This window comes from Hyperoodon ampullatus (assembly GCF_949752795.1).
Source record: "Hyperoodon ampullatus genome assembly, contig: SUPER_X_unloc_1, whole genome shotgun sequence".
Taxonomy (NCBI): domain Eukaryota; kingdom Metazoa; phylum Chordata; class Mammalia; order Artiodactyla; family Ziphiidae; genus Hyperoodon; species Hyperoodon ampullatus.
In genome coordinates, this window is record NW_027641097.1 from 6,647,785 (window position 1) to 6,665,844 (window position 18,060).

Consider the following 18,060-nt stretch of genomic DNA (forward strand, 5'->3'; position numbering starts at 1 on the left):
AGGAATTGTAAAGAATTTCCCTGTTTTTGTGTTTTGTTTTTGAAATTCCTTTTTATAGTGGGTTTGAGCTGATTCTCACTGCCCTGTTTATGCCAGTCTAGACACACTTGATTCCCTTACGGAGACATATCAATACATAGGTTTTAAGGTTCTTACTAGTCAGATATATTCCTCTGCAGGAAATATGGGGTTTTGTGTCCCTTCACTGAGGAATGTGCAGGTCTTTTCTATTCCATATTTGGTTTTTGGAACGGTACCTGTACTACTATCAAACACTGGTTTTATGCATCACCCCACCTCCCCTTCCCCCTTAAGCAGGCATAAGAGTGTTTCCTAAATGTGAGACTCTGTTCTCTTTCCTAACTCAGTTCATGTGTAGCCATGTTTACAGGAACTTCATAAGTGATATCTTATGATAAGTTTCTTTTTCTCTGTGACTTATTTCACTTAGAATCATCGTACCTTAATCCACACATTTTGCTGCTACTGGCCTTATGACATTGATTTCATGGATGAGGGATATTCCATCATACATAAGTAACACTATTTCTTGAAACATTTTTGTCTTTCCTCGGATATTTAAGGTGTACCCAAGTTGAGGTTATTGTAAGCAGTGCAGCCCTAAATTTTGGGGTGGCTCTGTCTTATTGATTTTCAGTTTTCCCAAGGTATATTCCCTACACTGGAAGTGCCCTTGGCTCTGTAGCTCTGTTGTTTACTTCTTTGATGGAACACAATGCACTCCTCCAGAGAGGCAGCTGGCAGTTTACATCCTGCCCATCAGCATAACTAGGCTTCCTGTTCTCCAGGGCCTGTCTTGCCTTTCTGATTTTTACACATTTTGCAGATATCCCTTTTGACCGGTGGGAAGTGATACTTCTTTGTAGTGCAGATTTGCATTGCCCGCTTGCTTGCTTGGCCAAAAAGGGCGTATGCGTTTTCTCCTAAATATATTCAGGAGAAAACGCATACGCCCTTTTTGGCCAAGTGCATCATTGTCGAAGTTGTGCACCTCTTCCTGTGCTTTAAAGGCGATTCCAATATACCTCTTGAAATCTGTTTCCTGCTATACTGGCTCGTTTTCAAGTCCGCCTGGTTGCCTTCCCTCAACAGGTTTTTGGACAATAGTTGTCCTTTATTACTCTGCCAGTTTGTGAATTGCTGTGCCCCTGAGCTCCATTTTTCAACTTGCTTTTTGTGAGCTGACCACAACTCCAAAATTTTGGTTCAAGACCTATACTGGTTCCCGTTGGGTGGCTGACGTTTTGCTAATTCTTCCTCCTGCTGGGAAATTAGAGTGACATGTGCCCGTCCAAATGCCTAACAGCTACTCTCTCATTGGTTCTCCCTCTTCCCTTTCATCCTCTGCCAAATTGGCAAACTGTGCGAACCAGGAGGTTATAGGGGCTGTCTCTCCAAGTTGGGGGATTGATAGTAAAGCAGTTGGAAATTCTACGTGGAGAACCAGGAGAGGGACAATTAGTTGTGTTCTAGAAACCTTTTGTATTCAGAGTGTGTCCATTCTCTAGGTTTCCCGTACATCTTATAGCTGTAGTAATATTCCCTTCAACCTGAAGAGTTGGGACGCTTGGAATGTGTGCCATGCATTATTGCTTTAAAAGGTCTGCATTTGCTCACCTAATCTCACCAATCCTCTCAGTCCCAAGTGTCCAGCCTTATGCCACATCCAGCTGACGTTGTAGATAAGGTCATTCTTTGTTTCATCAGAGCGCCTGAAGGAATTGTAAAGAATTTACCTGGTTTTTGTTTTGTTTTTGTTTTTGAAATTCCTTTTTGTAGTGGCTTTGAGCTGATTCTGTCTGCCATGTTTATGCCTGTCTAGACACACTTGATTCCCTTATGGAGACATATCAATATATAGGTTTTAAGATTGTTACTAGTCAGATATATTCCTCTGCGGGAAATAGGGGGTTTTGAGTCCCTTTCACTGAGGAAGTTGTAGGTCTTGTCTATTCCTCATTTGGTTTTTAGAACGGTACCTGTACTACTATCAGACTCTGGTTTTATGCATCACCCCACCTCTCCTTCCCCCTTAAGCAGGCATAAGAGTGTTTTCTAAATGGGAGAGTCTGTTCTCCTTCCTAAATCAGTTTATGTGTAGCCATGTTTACAGGAACTTCATAAGTGATATCTTATGATAAGTTTCTTTTTATCTGGGACTTATTTCTCTTAGAATCATCATACTAAATACACTCATTTTGCTACTACAGGCCTTATGACATTGATTTCATGGCTGAGGGATTTTCCATTGTACGAAAGTAACACAATTTCTTGAACCATTTTTGTCTTTCCTGGGATATTAAAGGTGTACCCAGGTTGAGGTTCTTGTAAGCAGTGCAGCCCTATATTTTGGGGTGGCCCTGTCTTACTGATTTTCAGTTTTCCCAAGGTATATTACCTAGACTGGAAGTGCCCTTGGCTCTGTAGCTCTGTTGTTTACTTGTCTTAGGGAACACAATTCACTCCTCCAGAGAGGCAGTTGTCAATTTATATCTGGCCCATCAGCATAACTAGGCTCCCTGTTCTCCAGGGCCTGTCTTGCCTTTCTCGTTTTTACACATTTTGCGGATGTCCCTTTTGACCGGTGGGAAGTGATACTTCTTTGTAGTGCAGATTTGCATTGCCTGCTTACTTGATTGGCCAAAAAGGTCGTATGCTTTTTCTCCTGAATATATTCAGGAGAAAAAGCATACGACCTTTTTGGCCAAGTGCTTCATTGTCGATGTTGTGCCCCTCTTCCTGTGATTTAAAGGCGATTCCAATGTACTTCATTAAATCTGTTTCTTGCATTTCTGGCTCGCTTTCAAGTCCGCCTCATTGCCTTCCCTCAACAGATTTTTGGACGATGGTTGTCCTTTATTTCTCTGCCAGTTTGTGAATTGCTGTTCCCCTGAGTTGCATTTTTCAACTCGTTTTTTGTGAGATGACAGCAAGTTCAAAATTTTGGTTCAGGACCTATACTTGTTCCCGACGGGTTGCTGAGACTTTGGTTAATTCTTCTTCCTGCTGGGAAATTAGAGTGACATGTGCCCGTCCAAATGCCTAAAAGCTACTGTCTCATTGGTTCTCCCTCTTCCCTTTCATCCTCTGCCAAATTGGCCACCTGTTAGAACAAGGAGTTTAAAGGGGCTGTCTCTCCAAGTTGGGAGATTGATAGTAAAGCAGTAGGAAATTCAAACCGGAGCACCAGGAAAGGGACTATTACTTGAGTTTTAGAAACCGTTCGTATTCACAACGTGTCCATTCTCTAGGTTTCCCGTACATGTTATAGCTGGAGTAATATTCCCTTCAACCTGGATAGTTGGGACTCTTGGAATGTGTGCCACACATTATTGCTTTAAATGGTCTGCATTTGCTGTCCCAATCTCACCAATTCTCTCAGTCCCAAGTGTCCAGACTTATGCCACATCCAGCTGTCATTGTAGATTTGGTCATTCCAGGTTTCATCAGAGCCCCTGAAGGAATTATAAAGAATTTCCGTGTTTTTTTGTTTTCTTTTGAAATTCTTTTTATAGTGGGTTTGAGCTGATTCTCACTGCCATGTTTATGCCAGTCTAGACACACTTGATTCCCTTACGGAGACATATCACTACATAGGTTTTAATAATCTTACTAGTCAGATATATTCCTGTTTGGGAAATATGGGGTTTTGAGTCCCCTTTACTGTGGAAAATGTAGGGTTTGTCTCTTCCGTAGTTGGTTTTTGGAACGGTACGTGTACTAATATCAAAATCTGGTTTTATGCATCTCCCCACCTCTCCTTCCCCCTTAAGCAGACATAAGAGTGTTTTCTAAATGTGAGACTCTGTTCTCTTTCCTAACTCCGTTCATGTAGCCATGTTCACAGGTCCTTCCTAAGTGATATCTTATGATAAGTTTCTTTTTCTCTGTGACTTATTTCACTTAGAATCATCGTACCTGAATCCACTCATTTTGCTGCTACTGGCCTTATGACATTGATTTCATGGCTGAGGGATATTCCATCGTACGTAGTTACGACAATTTCTTGAACCATTTTTGTCTTTCCTGGGATATTTAACGTGTACCGCAGTTGAGGTTCTTGTAAGCAGTGCAGCCCTAAATTTTGGGGTGGCTCTGTCTTATTGACTTTCACATTTCCCAAGGTATATTCCCTAGACTGGAAGTGCCCTTGGCTCTGTAGCTCTGTTGTTTAATTGTTTAGGGAACACAATGCACACCTCCAGTCAGGCAGTTGGCAATTTACATCCTGCCCATCAGCATAACTAGGTTCCCTGTTCGCCAGTGCATGTCTTGCATTTCTGGATTTTACACATTTTGCGGATGTCCCTTTTGACCGCTGGGAAGTGATACTTCTTTGTAGTGCAGATATGCATTGCCTCCTTGCTTGCTTGGCCTAAAAGGGCGTATGCGTTTTCTCCTGAATATATTCAGGAGAAAACGCATACGCCCTTTTAGGCCAAGTGAATCATTGTCGAAGTTGTGCCCCTCTTCCAGTGAATTAAAGGTGATTCCAATGTACCTCTTTAAATCTGTTTCCTGCATTTCTGGAACGCTTTGAATTTTGCCTCGTTGCGTTCCCTCAACAGATTTTTGGACGATAGTTGTCCTTTATTACTCTGCCAGTTTGAGAATTGCTGTGCCCCTGAGCTCCATTTTTCAACTCGTTTTTTTTGAGCTGACCTCAAGTCCAAAATTGTGCTTCAGGACCTATACTGGTTCCCGGGGTGTGGCTGAGACTTTGGTTAATTCTTCTTCCTGCCTGGAAATTAGAGTGACATGTGCCCGTCCAAATGCCTAACAGCTACTCTCTCATTGGTTCTCACTCTTCCCTTTCATCCTCTGCCAAATTAGCAACCTGTGCTAACCAAGCGGTTAAAGGGTCTGTCTCTCCAAGTTGGCAGATTGATAGTAAAGCAGTTGGAAAATCAAACCGGAGCACCAGGAGAGGGAAAATTAGTTGAGTTTTAGAAACCTTTCGTATTCACAGTGTGTCCATTCTCTAGGTTTCCCGTACATGTTATAGCTGTAGTAATATTCCCTTCAACCTGGAGATTTGGGTCCCTAGGAATGTGTGCCACGCATTATTGCTTAAAATGGTCTGCATTTGCTCACCGAATCTCACCAATCCTCTCAGTCCCAAGGGTCCAGCCTTATGACACATCCAGCTGTCGTTGTAGATAGTGTCATTCCATGTTTCATCAGAGCCCCTGAAGGAATTGTGAAGAATTTCCCAGTTTTTATGGTTTGTTTTTGAAATTCATTTTTATAGTGTGTTTGAGCTGATTCTCACTGCCATGTTTATGCCAGTCTAGACACACTTGATTCTCTTAAAGAGACATATCAATACATAGGTTTTAAGATTCGTACTAGTAAGATATATTTTTCTGCGGGAAATATGGCGTTTTGCGTCCCTTTCACTGAGGAAAGGGTAGGTCTTGTCTATTCCGTGTTTGGTTTTTGGATCAGTACCTGTGCTAATATCAAACTCTGGTTTTATGCATCACCCCACCTCTCGTTCCCACTTAGCAGGCATAAGAGTGTTTTCTAAATGTGAGACTCTGTTCTCTTTCCTAACTCAGTTCATGTATAGCCATGTTTACAGGACCTTCATAAGTGATATCTTATGATAAGTTTCTTTTTCTCTGTGACTTATTTCACGTAGAATCATCGTACCTGAATCCACTCATTTTGCTGATACTGGCCTCATGATATTCATTTCATGGCTGAGGGATATTCCATCGTACGTAGGTACGACAATTTCTTGAACCATTTTTGTCTTTCCTGGGATATTTCAGGTGTACCCAAGTTGAGGTTCTTGAAAGCAGTGCAGCCCTAAATTTTGAGGTGGATCTCTCTTATTGATTTTCACGTTTCCCAGTGTATATTCCCTAGACTGGAAGTGCCCTTGGCTCTGTAGCTCTGTTGTTTACTTGTTTAGGGAACACAATGCACTCCTCCAGAGAGCCAGTTGGCATTTAACATCCTGCCCATCAGCATAAACAGGCTCCCCGTTCTCCAGGGCCAGTCTTGCATTTCTGGTTTTTACACATTTTGCGGATGTCCCTTTTGACCGGTGGGAAGTTATACTTCTTTTTAGAGCAGATTGGCATTGCCCGCTTGCTTGCTTGGCCAAAAAGGGCATGTGAGTTTTCTTCTGAATATATTCAGGGGAAAACGCATACGCCCTTTTTGGCCTAGTGCATCACTGTTGATGTTGTGCCCCTCTTCCTGTGATTTAAAGGTGATTCCAATGTACCTCTTGAATCAGTTTCCTGCTATTCCAAATCGCATTCAAGTCCGCTACGTTTCCTTCCCTCAACTGATTTTTGGACCATTGTTGTCCTTTATTACTCTGCCAGTTTGTGAATTGCTGTGCCACCGAGCTCCATTTTTCAACTCGTTTTTTGTGAGCCGAACGCAAGTCCAAAATTTTGGTTCATTACCTACACTGGTTCCCGGTGGGTGGCTGAGACTTTGGTTAATTCTTCTTCCTGCCGGGAAATTAGAGTGACATGTGCCCACCCAAATGTCGAACAGCTACTCTCGCATTGGTTCTCACTCTTCCCTTTCATCCTCTGCCAATTTGGCAACCTGTGAGAAACAGGAGTTTAAAGGCGCTGTCTCTCCAAGTTGGGAGATTGATAGTAAAGCAGTTGGAAAATCAGACCGGAGCAACAGGAGAGGGACTATTAGTTGAGTTTTTGAAACCTTTCGTATTCACAGTGTGTCCATTCTTGAGGTTTCCCGTACATGTTACAGCTGTAGTAATATTCCCTTCAACCTGGAGAGTTGGGACCCGTGGAATGTGTGCCAACAATTATTGCTTTAAATGGTCTGCATTTGTGCACCGTATCTCACCAATCCACTCAGTCCCAAGTGTCCTGCCTTATGCCACATCCAGCTTTAATTGTAGATAGTGTCATTCCTGGTTTCATCAGAGCCCCAGATGGAATTGTAAAGAATTTCCCTGTTTTTTTGTTTTGTTTTTGAAATTCCTTTTTATAGTGGGTTTGAGCTGATTCTCACTGCCATTTTTATGCCAGTTAGGACACACTTGATTCCCTACGGAGACATATCAATACATAGTTTTTAAGATTCTTACTAATCAGATATATTCCTCTGCGGGAAATATTGGGTTTTGAGTCCCTTTTACTGAGGAAGGTGTAGGTATTGTCTATTCCGTATTTGGTTTTTGGAACGGTACCTGTACTAATATCAAACTCTGGTTTTATGCATCACCCCACCTCTCCTTCCCCCTTAAGCAGGCATAAGAGTGTTTTCTAAATGTGAGACTCTGTTCTCTTTCCTAACTCAGTTCATGTGTAGCCATGTTTACAGGACCTTCATAAGTGATATCTTATGATAAGTTTCTTTTTCTCTGTGACTTATTTCACTTAGAATCATCGTACCTGAATCCACTCATTTTGCTGCTACTGGCCTTATGACATTGATTTCATGGCTGAGTGATATTTCATCGTACGTAAGTACCACAATTTCTTGAACCATTTTTGTCTATCCTGGGATATTTAAGGTGTACCCAAGTTGAGTTTCTTGTAAGCAGTGCCGCCCTAAATTTTGGGGTTGCTCTGTCTTAATGATTTTCAGTTTTTCCAAGGTATGTTCCCTAGATTGGAAGTGCCCGTGGCTCTGTAGCTCTCTTGTTACCTGTTGTAGGGAACACATTGCACTCCTCCAGAGAGCCTGTTGACAGTTTACATCGTGCCAATCAGCATAATTAGGCTCCCTGTTCTCCAGGACCTGTCTTGCCTTTCTGGTTTTTACACATTTTGCGGATGTCCCTTTTGACCGGTGGGAAGTGATACTTCTTTGTAGTGCAGATTTGCATTGTCTGCTTGCTTGCTGGGTTAAAAAGGGTATATGCGTTTTTTCCTGAATATATTCTGGAGAAAACTCATATGCACTTTTTGGCCAAGTGCATCATTGTCGACAATGAGACTCTCTTGCTGTGCTTAAAAGGTGATTCCAAAGTACCTCTTGAAATTTGTTTCATGCTATTGTGCCACGTTTTCAAGTCCGCCTCATTGCCATCCCTCAAAAGATTTTTGGACGATAGTTGTCGTTTATTACGCTGCCAGTTTTTGAATTGCTGTGCCCCAGAGCTCCATTTTTCAACTCGTTTTTTGTAAGCTGACAGCAAATCCACAATTTTGTTTGAGGACCTGTACTGGTTCCTGGCGGATGGCTGAGATTTTGGTTAATATTTCTTCCTGACGGGAAATTAGAGTGACATGTGCCCGTCCAAATGCCTAACAGCTACTCTCTCATTGGTTCTCCCTCTTCCCTTTTATCCTCTGCCAAATTGGCAACCTGTGCGTACCAGGAGGTTAAAGGGTCTGTCTCTCCAAGTTGGGAGATTGATAGTAAAGCAGTTGGAAACTCAAACTGGAGCACCAGGATAGGGACTATTAGTTGAGATTTAGAATCCTTTCATATTCACAGTGTGTCCATTCTCTACATTTCCCATACATGTTATAACTGTAGTGATATTCCCTTTTACCTGTCGACTTGGGACCCATGGAATTGGTGGCATGCATTATTGCTTTAAACGGTCTGCATTTTCTCATCCAATCTCACCAACCCTCTCATTCCCTAGTGTCCAGCCTTATGTCTCATCCAGCTGTCATTTTAGATAGGGTCATTCCCGGTTTCATCAGAACACCTGAAGGAATTGTGTTAGAATTTCGCTGTTTTTTTGTTTTGTTTTTGAAATTCATTTATATAATGAGGTTGAGCTGATTTTCACTGACGTGTTTATGCCTGCCTAGACACACTTGATTCCCTTACGGAGACATATCAATACGTAGGTGTTAAGATTCTTACTAGTCAGATATATTCCTCTGCGGGAATAGGGCTGTTGAGTGCCGTTCACTGAGGAAGGAGTAGGTCTTGTCTCTTCTGTATTTGGATTATGCAACGGTACATGTGCTAATATAAAACTCTGGTTTTGTTCATCTCCCCACCTCTCCTTTCCCCTTAAGCAGGCATAAGTAAGTTTTCTAAATGTGAGACTCTGTTCTCTTTCCTAATTCTGTTCTTGTGTAGCCATGTTTACATTTCCTTCATAAGTGATATCTTATGTCAGAATGCTCCACGGCTCTTGTCATCATAGTGCTCTATGATGCTCGTCATCACAGTTATCCATGGCCTTCTCATCACAATGCTCCACCGTCTTGCCATCACATTGCTCCATGCCCTGGTCATCACAATGCTCCATGTCCCTTTTCATCACAATTCTCCACCTCTTTGTCATCACAGTGCTCGATGACACTTCTCATCACAATGTTAAATGCTTTTGTCATCAAAATTCTCCATGTACTTGTCATCGCAATGCTCCCTGACCCATGTCATAGAAAGCTCCATATGCTAGTCATCACAATGCTTCATGACATTGTTATAAAAATTCTCAATGTCCCTTGTCATCACAATGCTCCATGACACTTGTCATCACAATGCTCCAAGCCCTTGTCATCACAATGTTCCAAGCCCTTGTCATCACAGTGCTCCATGACCTCTGTCATCACAATGTTCCCTGACACCTGTCATCACAATGCTCCAAGCCCCTTGTCAGTACAGTGCTCCATGATGCTCGTCATCACAATTACCCAAGGTCTTCTAATCACAATGCTCCATGCCCTGGTCATCTCAATGCTCCATGTCCCTTCTCATCACAATTCTCCATGTCCTTATCATCACAATGCTCCTTGCCACTTCTCATCACAATGTTATATGCTCTTGTCATCACAATTCTGCATGCACTTGTCATCACAATGCTCCAGGACCCCTGTCATAGCAAGCTCCATGCGCTAGTCATCACAATGATTCAAGACCTGGTCATTAAAATTCTCAATGGCCCTTGTCATCACAGTGATCCATGCCCTTGTCATCACCAAGCTCCTTTACGTTTGTCATCACAATCCTCCATGACACTTGGAATCACAATGCTCCATGTCATTGGCATCACAATTGAACATGACATATTTCATCACAATGCCTCCTGACACCTATCTTAACAATAATCCATGATGATGTCATCACAATGCTCCATGTCATTGTCATCACAATGCTCCATGACACTTGTCATCACAATGCTCCAAGCCCTTGTCATCACAATACTCCATGCCCTTCTCATCAAAATGCTCCATGACCTCTGTCATCACAATGTTCCCTGACACCTGTCATCACAGTGCTCCATGCCCCTTGTCAGTACAGTGCTCCATGATGCTCATCATCACAATTACCCAAGGTCTTCTCATCACAATGCTTCAGGGTTTTACCATCAAAATGCTCCATGCCCCTGTCATCACAATGCTCCATGCCCTTGACATCCCAATGCTCCATGACCGCTGTCAACAAAATGCTCCGTGACTCCATTCATCACAATGCTTCATGATCTTTGTCATCACAATGGTCAATGCCCTCGTCAACACAAGGCTATGTGACCTGTCACCACAATGCTCCATGAACTTTTCATCACAATGCTCCATGACCCTTGTCATCACAATGCTCCATGCCTTTCTCAGCACAATACCCAAAGACACTTGTCATCACAATGCTCCATGTGCTTGTCAACACAATGCTCCACCAGCTTGTCATCACAATGCTCCATGCACTTCTCATCAAAATGCTCTTTCACCACTGATATCACACTGTTCCATAACTAGTCATCACAATACTCCCTCACCCTTCTCATCACAATGTTCCATGACCCCTGTCATCACTATACTACATGCACTTATCATCACAGTGCTCCTTGACAGCTGACGTCACAAAGCTCCATAACACATGTCATCAAAATGCTCCATAACTTTTGTCATCACAAAGCTCAATGACCCTTGGCATCACAATGCTCCATGTCATTGTCATTACAATGCTCCAGGAACCTTCTCATCACATTGCTCCATGACCTTGTCATCACAAATGTCCATGACGCTTGTCATCACAATGTTTGATGCCCTTCTCATAACAATGCTCCATGCCCTTGTCATTACAGTACTCCATGAACCCTGTACCACAGTGTTCCAGGCCCTTGTCATCACAATGCTCCAGGCCCACTCTCATCACAATAATCCATGAAACTTTTCAGACCAATGTCCCATGGCCTTGTCATCACAATGCTCCTTTACCACTGTCATAACAATGCTCCATGATCCCAGTCATCACAATGTTCCACAGCCTTGTCATCACAAGGCTCCATGACCCTTGTCATCACAAAGCTCCATGATGCATGTCTTCAGAATGCTCCATGGCTTTCTCATCACAATGAACCATTGCCTTGTCATCAGAATGCTCCACGACCCCTGTAATCACAATGTTCCATGCCCATTTTCATTAGAATGCTCCATGAGAATGTCATCACACGGCTCCATGGCTTTCTCATCACAATGCTCCAGGACTTTGTCATCCCAATGCTCCATGACCCCTGTCATCACAATACTCCATGAACATTTTCAGCCCAATGATCCATGACCTTCTCATCACAATGCACCGTGACCCCTGTAATCACAATGCTCCATGACCACTGTCATCCCCACGCTCCATGATCCCTCACAACACAATGATCCGGGACACTTGTCATCAAAAATCTCCATGATACTTGTCATCACAATGATCCATGCCCTTGTCATCCCAATGCTCCATGACACCTTTAATCAGAATATTCCGTGACGCTTGTCATCACAATGCTCCATGCCCCTTTTCATCTCCGTGCTCCATGAACCCTGTCATCACAATGAACCATGCCCATCATCATAATGTTTTATGCTATTTTCATTACAATGAAATCAAAATGCTCCATGACCTCTGTCATCACAAGGTTCCAAACCCTTTTGGTCACAGTGTTCCATAAAACTTGTCATCACAATGCCCCATGAGGCTTGTCATCACAATTATCCATGGTCTTCTAATCACAATGCTCCATGACCTTTGTCATCACAATGTTCAATACACTTGTCATCACAATGCTCCCTGACACTTGTGGGCATTATGCTCCTTGAACCCAGTCATGACAAGGCTCCATGACTTTTTCATCACAATGATCCATGCCCTTTTCTTCACAGTGTTCCAAGACCCATGTAATCACAATTCTCCATGCCCCTTTTCATCAGAATGCTCCATGAGACTCGTCAATACAAGGCTCCAATGTTTTCTTATCACAATGCTTCAGTACCTTCTCATCACAATGCTCCATTCCCTTGTCATCACAATGCTCCATGACCACCGCCTTCACAATACTCCATGAATATTTTTAGCCCAATGCTCTATGACCTTCTCATCACAATGCTCCATGAACCTGTCATCACAATGCTCCATTACCACTGTCATCACAATGCTCCATGACCCCTGACAACACAATGATTCGGGACTCTTGTCATCAAAATGCTCCATGACACTTGTCATCAGGATGATCCATGCCCTTGCCATCCCAATGCTCCATGACCCCTCTAAACACAATGCTCCGTGACGCTTGTCATTACAGTGCTCCATGACTCTTGTCATCAAAATGCTCCATGGCTTTGTCAGCAAAATGCTTCATGACATTGTCATCACAATGCTCCATGCACTTGACATCACAATAATCCATTCCAATTGTCATCAAAATCCTCGGTGAACATTGGGTTCACATTGCTTCATGCCCTTGTCATCACAATGCTCCATGCTCCTTGAACTGAAAATGATCCATGAACTCTGTCATCACAATGCTCCACACCCTTGTGATCACAATGTTCCATAACACTTGTCATCACAACACTCTATGATACCTGTCATCACAATGCTGCATGAAATTTGTCATCAAAATGCTCAATACACTTGTCATCACAATACTCCCTGACACTTGTCGTCAGAATGCTCCTTGAAACCTGTCATGAAAAGGTTCCATGCCTTTTTCATCACAATGCTCCATGCCCTTTTCATCACAGTGCTCCATGCCAGTGTCATCACAATACTCCACAAGCTTGGCATCAGAATGCACCATGATCCCTGTCATCACAATGATCCATGACACCTGTCATCAAAATGCTCCATTTCCCTTGTCATTACAGTGCTCCATGACGCTCGTCTTCCCAATTATCCATGACCTTCTCATCACAATGCTCCACGGTCTTGCCATCACAATGCTCAATGCCCTGGTCATCACAGTGCTCCATGTCCCTTGTCATCACAATTCTCCACATCCTTGTCATCACAATGCTCCATGACACTTCTCGTCACAAAGTTACATGCTATTGTCATCACAATTATCCATGCACTTGTCAACACAATGCTCCATGACACCTGTCATAGCAAGTTCCATGTGCTTGTCATCACAATGTTTCACGACGTTGGCATCAAAATTCTCAATTGCCTTGGTCATCACAATGCTCCATGCCCTTGTCATTACAATGTTCCATGACACTTCTCATCACAATGCTCCAAGCGCTTGTCATCACAATACTCCAATACCTTTGTCATCACAATCCTCCATGACACTTGTCATCACAATGCTCCATGCCATTGTCATCACAATGCACCATGACATAGGTCATCACAATGCTCCCTGACACCTGACTTCACAATACTCCATGACCTTTTCTTCACAGTGCTCCATGCCCTTGCATTCACAATGTGCTATGCCCACTGTCATCACAATAATCTATGAAATTTTTCAGACCGAGGCTCCATGACCCTATCATCACAATGCTCTATGCACTTGTCATCACAATGCTACATGACACATGTCATAACAATGCTCCGAGACTCCAGTCATCACAATGCTTCAAGACTTTGTCATCACAATGGTCCATGCCCTCATCATCACAAGTCTCTGTGACATTTGTCACCAAAATGTTCCATGAACTTTTCATCACAATGCTCTGTGACCCTTGGCATCACAATGCTCCATGCCTTTGTCAGCACAATGTTCCATGACACTTGTCATCACAATGCTCACTGAGCTTGTCAGCACAATTCTCCATGACCGATGTGATCACAATGTGCCATGCGGTTGTCATCACAATGCTCCACATCCTTGTCATCACAATGCTCCATAAACATTGTAATCACAATGCTCCATGCACTTCTCATGAAAATGCTCTCTCACCACTGATATCACAATGTTCCATCACTAGTCATCACAATACTCCCTCACCCCTGTCATCACAATGTTCCATGACCCCTATCATCACAATGCTACATGCCGTTATCAACACAATGCACCACTCCCTTGTCATCAAAATACTCCATGACCTTTGTCATCACATAGCTCCATGACCCTTGGCATCACAATGCTCCATCCCATTGTCATCACAATGCTTCATGAAGCCTCTCATCACATTGCTACATGCCCTTGTCATCACAAAGCTCCATGACGCTTGTCATCACAATGCTCGATGCCCTTCTCATCACAATGCTCCATGACCTTGTCATTACAATCCTCCATGACCCATGTATCACAGTGTTCCGTGTCCTTGTCATCACAATGCTCCATGCCCACTCTCATCACAATAATCCATGAAAATTTTCAGACAAATGCTCCATGCCCTTGTCATCAAACAGCTCCATGACGCATGTCATCAGAATGCTCCATGGCCTTCTCATTCACAATGCTCCATGCCCTTGTCATCACAATGCTATAAGACACTTGTAATCAGAATGCTCCATGCCCCTTTTCATCTCAATGCTCCATGAACCCTGTCATCACAATGCACCATGCCCTTCATCATAATGCTTCATGCTGTTGTCTTCACAATGAAATAAAAATGCTCCATGACCTCTGTCATCACAATGCTCCAAACCCTTGTGATCACAATGTGCCATAACACTTGTCATCACAACGCCCTATGACGCTCGTCATCACAATTATCCATGGTCTTCTCATCACAATGTTCCATAACATTTGTCATCACAATGCTCAATACACTTGTCATCACAATGCTCCCTGACACTTGCCATCAGTGTGCTCTTTGAACACTGTCATGACAAGGCTCCATGCCTTTTTCATCACAATGATCCATGCCCTTTTCATCACAATGCTCCAAAACCCATTTAATCACTATGCTCCTTGCACTGGTCATCACAAATCTCTATGACGCATGTCATCAGAATGCTCCTTTGACATCTCTCACAATGCTCCATGCCCTTGTAATCACAATGCACCAAGACCCCTGTAATCACAATGTTCCAAGTCCCTTTTCCTCAGAATGCTCCATGGGACTTCTCATCACAGGGCTCCATGGTCTTCTCATCACAATGCTCCATGCCATTGTCATCACAATACTCCACAAGCTTGTCATCAGAATGCTCCATGACCCTTGTCATCACAATGCTCCATGACCCCTGTCATCACAATGCTCCATGCCCCTTGTCATTACAGTTCTCCATGACGCTCGTCATCACAATTATCCATGGTCTTCTCATCACAAAGCTCCACCGTCTTGCCATCACAATGCTCCATGACACTTCAAATCACAATGTTACATGCTCTTGTAATCACATTCTCTATGCACTTGTCATCGCAATGCTCCATGACCCCCATCATAGCAAGCTCCATGTGCTTTTCATCACAGTGCTTCACGAACTTGTCATCAAAATTCTCAAAAGCCCTTTTCATCACAATGCTCCATGACCATTGTCATCAAAATGCTCCAAGCCCTTGTCATTCCAATGCTCCATTACCTTTGTCTTCACAGTGCTCCATGACAATTGGCATCACAATTCTCCATGCCATTGTCATCACAATGGAACATGACATATGCCATCACAATGCACCCTGACAACTGTCTTCACAGTACTCCATGACCTTGTCATCAAAATGCGTCATGCCGACGGTCATCACAATAATCCATGAAACTTGTCACACCAATGCTGCATGCCCGGCATCACAATGCTCCATTCCCTTGTCAACACAATGCTCTGTGACTCCAGTCATCACAATGCTTAATGACCTTTGTCATCACAGTGGTCCATGCCCTCGTCATCACAAGGTTCTGTGAACTCTGTCAACAAAATGCTCCATGAACTTTTCATCCCAATGCTCTCTGAGCCTTGTCATCACAATGCTGCATGGTTTGTCAGCACAATGCTCCATGAGCCTTGTCATCACAATGCTCCATGCGCTTATCAGCACAATGATCCATGAACCATGTCATCACAGTGCTCCATGCACTTGTCATCACAATGCTCCCCAAACTTGTCATCACAATACTCCATAAACATTATCATCACAAAGCTCCATGCACTTCGAATCAAAATCCTCTCTCACCACTGATATCACAATTTTCCATCACTAGTCATCAAAATACTCCCTCACCCCTGTCATCACAATGTTCCATGGCCTTGTCATCACAAGGTTCCATGACTCGAGTAATCACAATGCTCCATACCACTTTTCATCTCAATGCTCCATGAACCCTGTCATCACAACGAACCATGCCCATCATCATAATGCTTCATGCTATTGTCATCACAATGAAATCAAAATGCTCCATGACCTCTGTCATCACAATGCTCCAAACCATTGTGATCACAATGTTCCATAACACTTGTCATCACAACGTCCCATGACACCTTTCATCAGAATACTCCATGAACATTTTCATCTCAATGCTCCATGATCTTCTCTTCACTATGCTCCATGACCCCTGTCATCACAATGCTCCATGCTCCTTGATATCAAAATGATCCATGACCTCTCTCATCACAGTGCTCCAAACACTTGTGATCACATTGTTCCATAACACTTGTAATCACAACGCTCCATGATGCCTGTCATCACAATACTCCATTCCCTTGTCATCACAATGCTCCATGACCTTAGTCATCACAATGCTCAATACACTTGTCATCACAATGCTCCCTGACACTTGTCGTCTGAATGCTTCTCGAACCCTGTCATGAAAAGGCTCTATGCCTTTTTCATCACAATGCTCCATGCCATTGTCATCACAATACTCCACAAGCTTGTCTTCAGAATGTTCCTTGACCCTTGTCATCACAATTCTCCATGCCCCGTGTCATTACAGTGCTCGATGACACTCGTCATCAATATGCTTCATGGTCTTGCGATTACAATGCTCCACGGTCTTGCCATCACAATGCTCCATGACCTGGACATCACAATGCTCCATGTCCCTTGTCATCACAATGCTCCATGATGCATGTCATCAAAATGCTCCATGGACTTCTCATCACAATGCTCCATGCCCTTGCCATCACAGTGCTCCATTACACCTGTCATCACAATGCTCCATGACCACTGTCATCACAGCGCTCCCTGACCCCAGACAACACAATGATCTGGGATTCTTGTCATCAAAATGCTCCTGATTCACTTTGTTATAAAGCAGAAACTAATAAATAAAAATAAAAAAAATAAAAAAAAAAATGCTCCAAGACACTTGTCATCACAATGATCCATGCGCTTGTCATCCCAATGCTCCATGACACCTGTAATCCGAATGCTCCATGACGCTTGTCGTCCCAGTGCTCCATGACCCTTGGCCTCACAATGTTCCATGCCATTGTCATCACAACCCTCCATGAACCCTCTCATCACATTGCTCCATGCCCTTGTCATCACAAAGCTCCATGACGCTTGTCATCACAATGCTCCAAGCTTTTCTCATCACAATGCTCCATGCCCTTGTCATTAAAATCCTCCATGATCCATGTATCACCGTGTTCCTTGCCCGTGACATCACAATGCTCCATGCCCACACTCATCACAATAATCCATGAAACTTTTCACACAAATGCTCCATGCCCTTGTCATCAAAAGGCTCCATTACCCGTGTCATAACAATGCTCCATGACCCCTGCCATCACAATGTTCCATGGCCTCATCATCTCAAGGCTCCGTGAACCTTGTCATCACAATTCTCCAAGACCCCTGTAATCACAATGCTCCATGCCCTTGTCATCACGAAGCTCAATGACTTATGTCATCAGAATGCTCCATTGCCTTCTTATCACAATGCTCCATGCCCTTGTCATCACAGTGCTCCAAGACCGCTGTATTCACAATGCTCCATGCCCCTTTTCATCTCAATGCTCAATGAACTC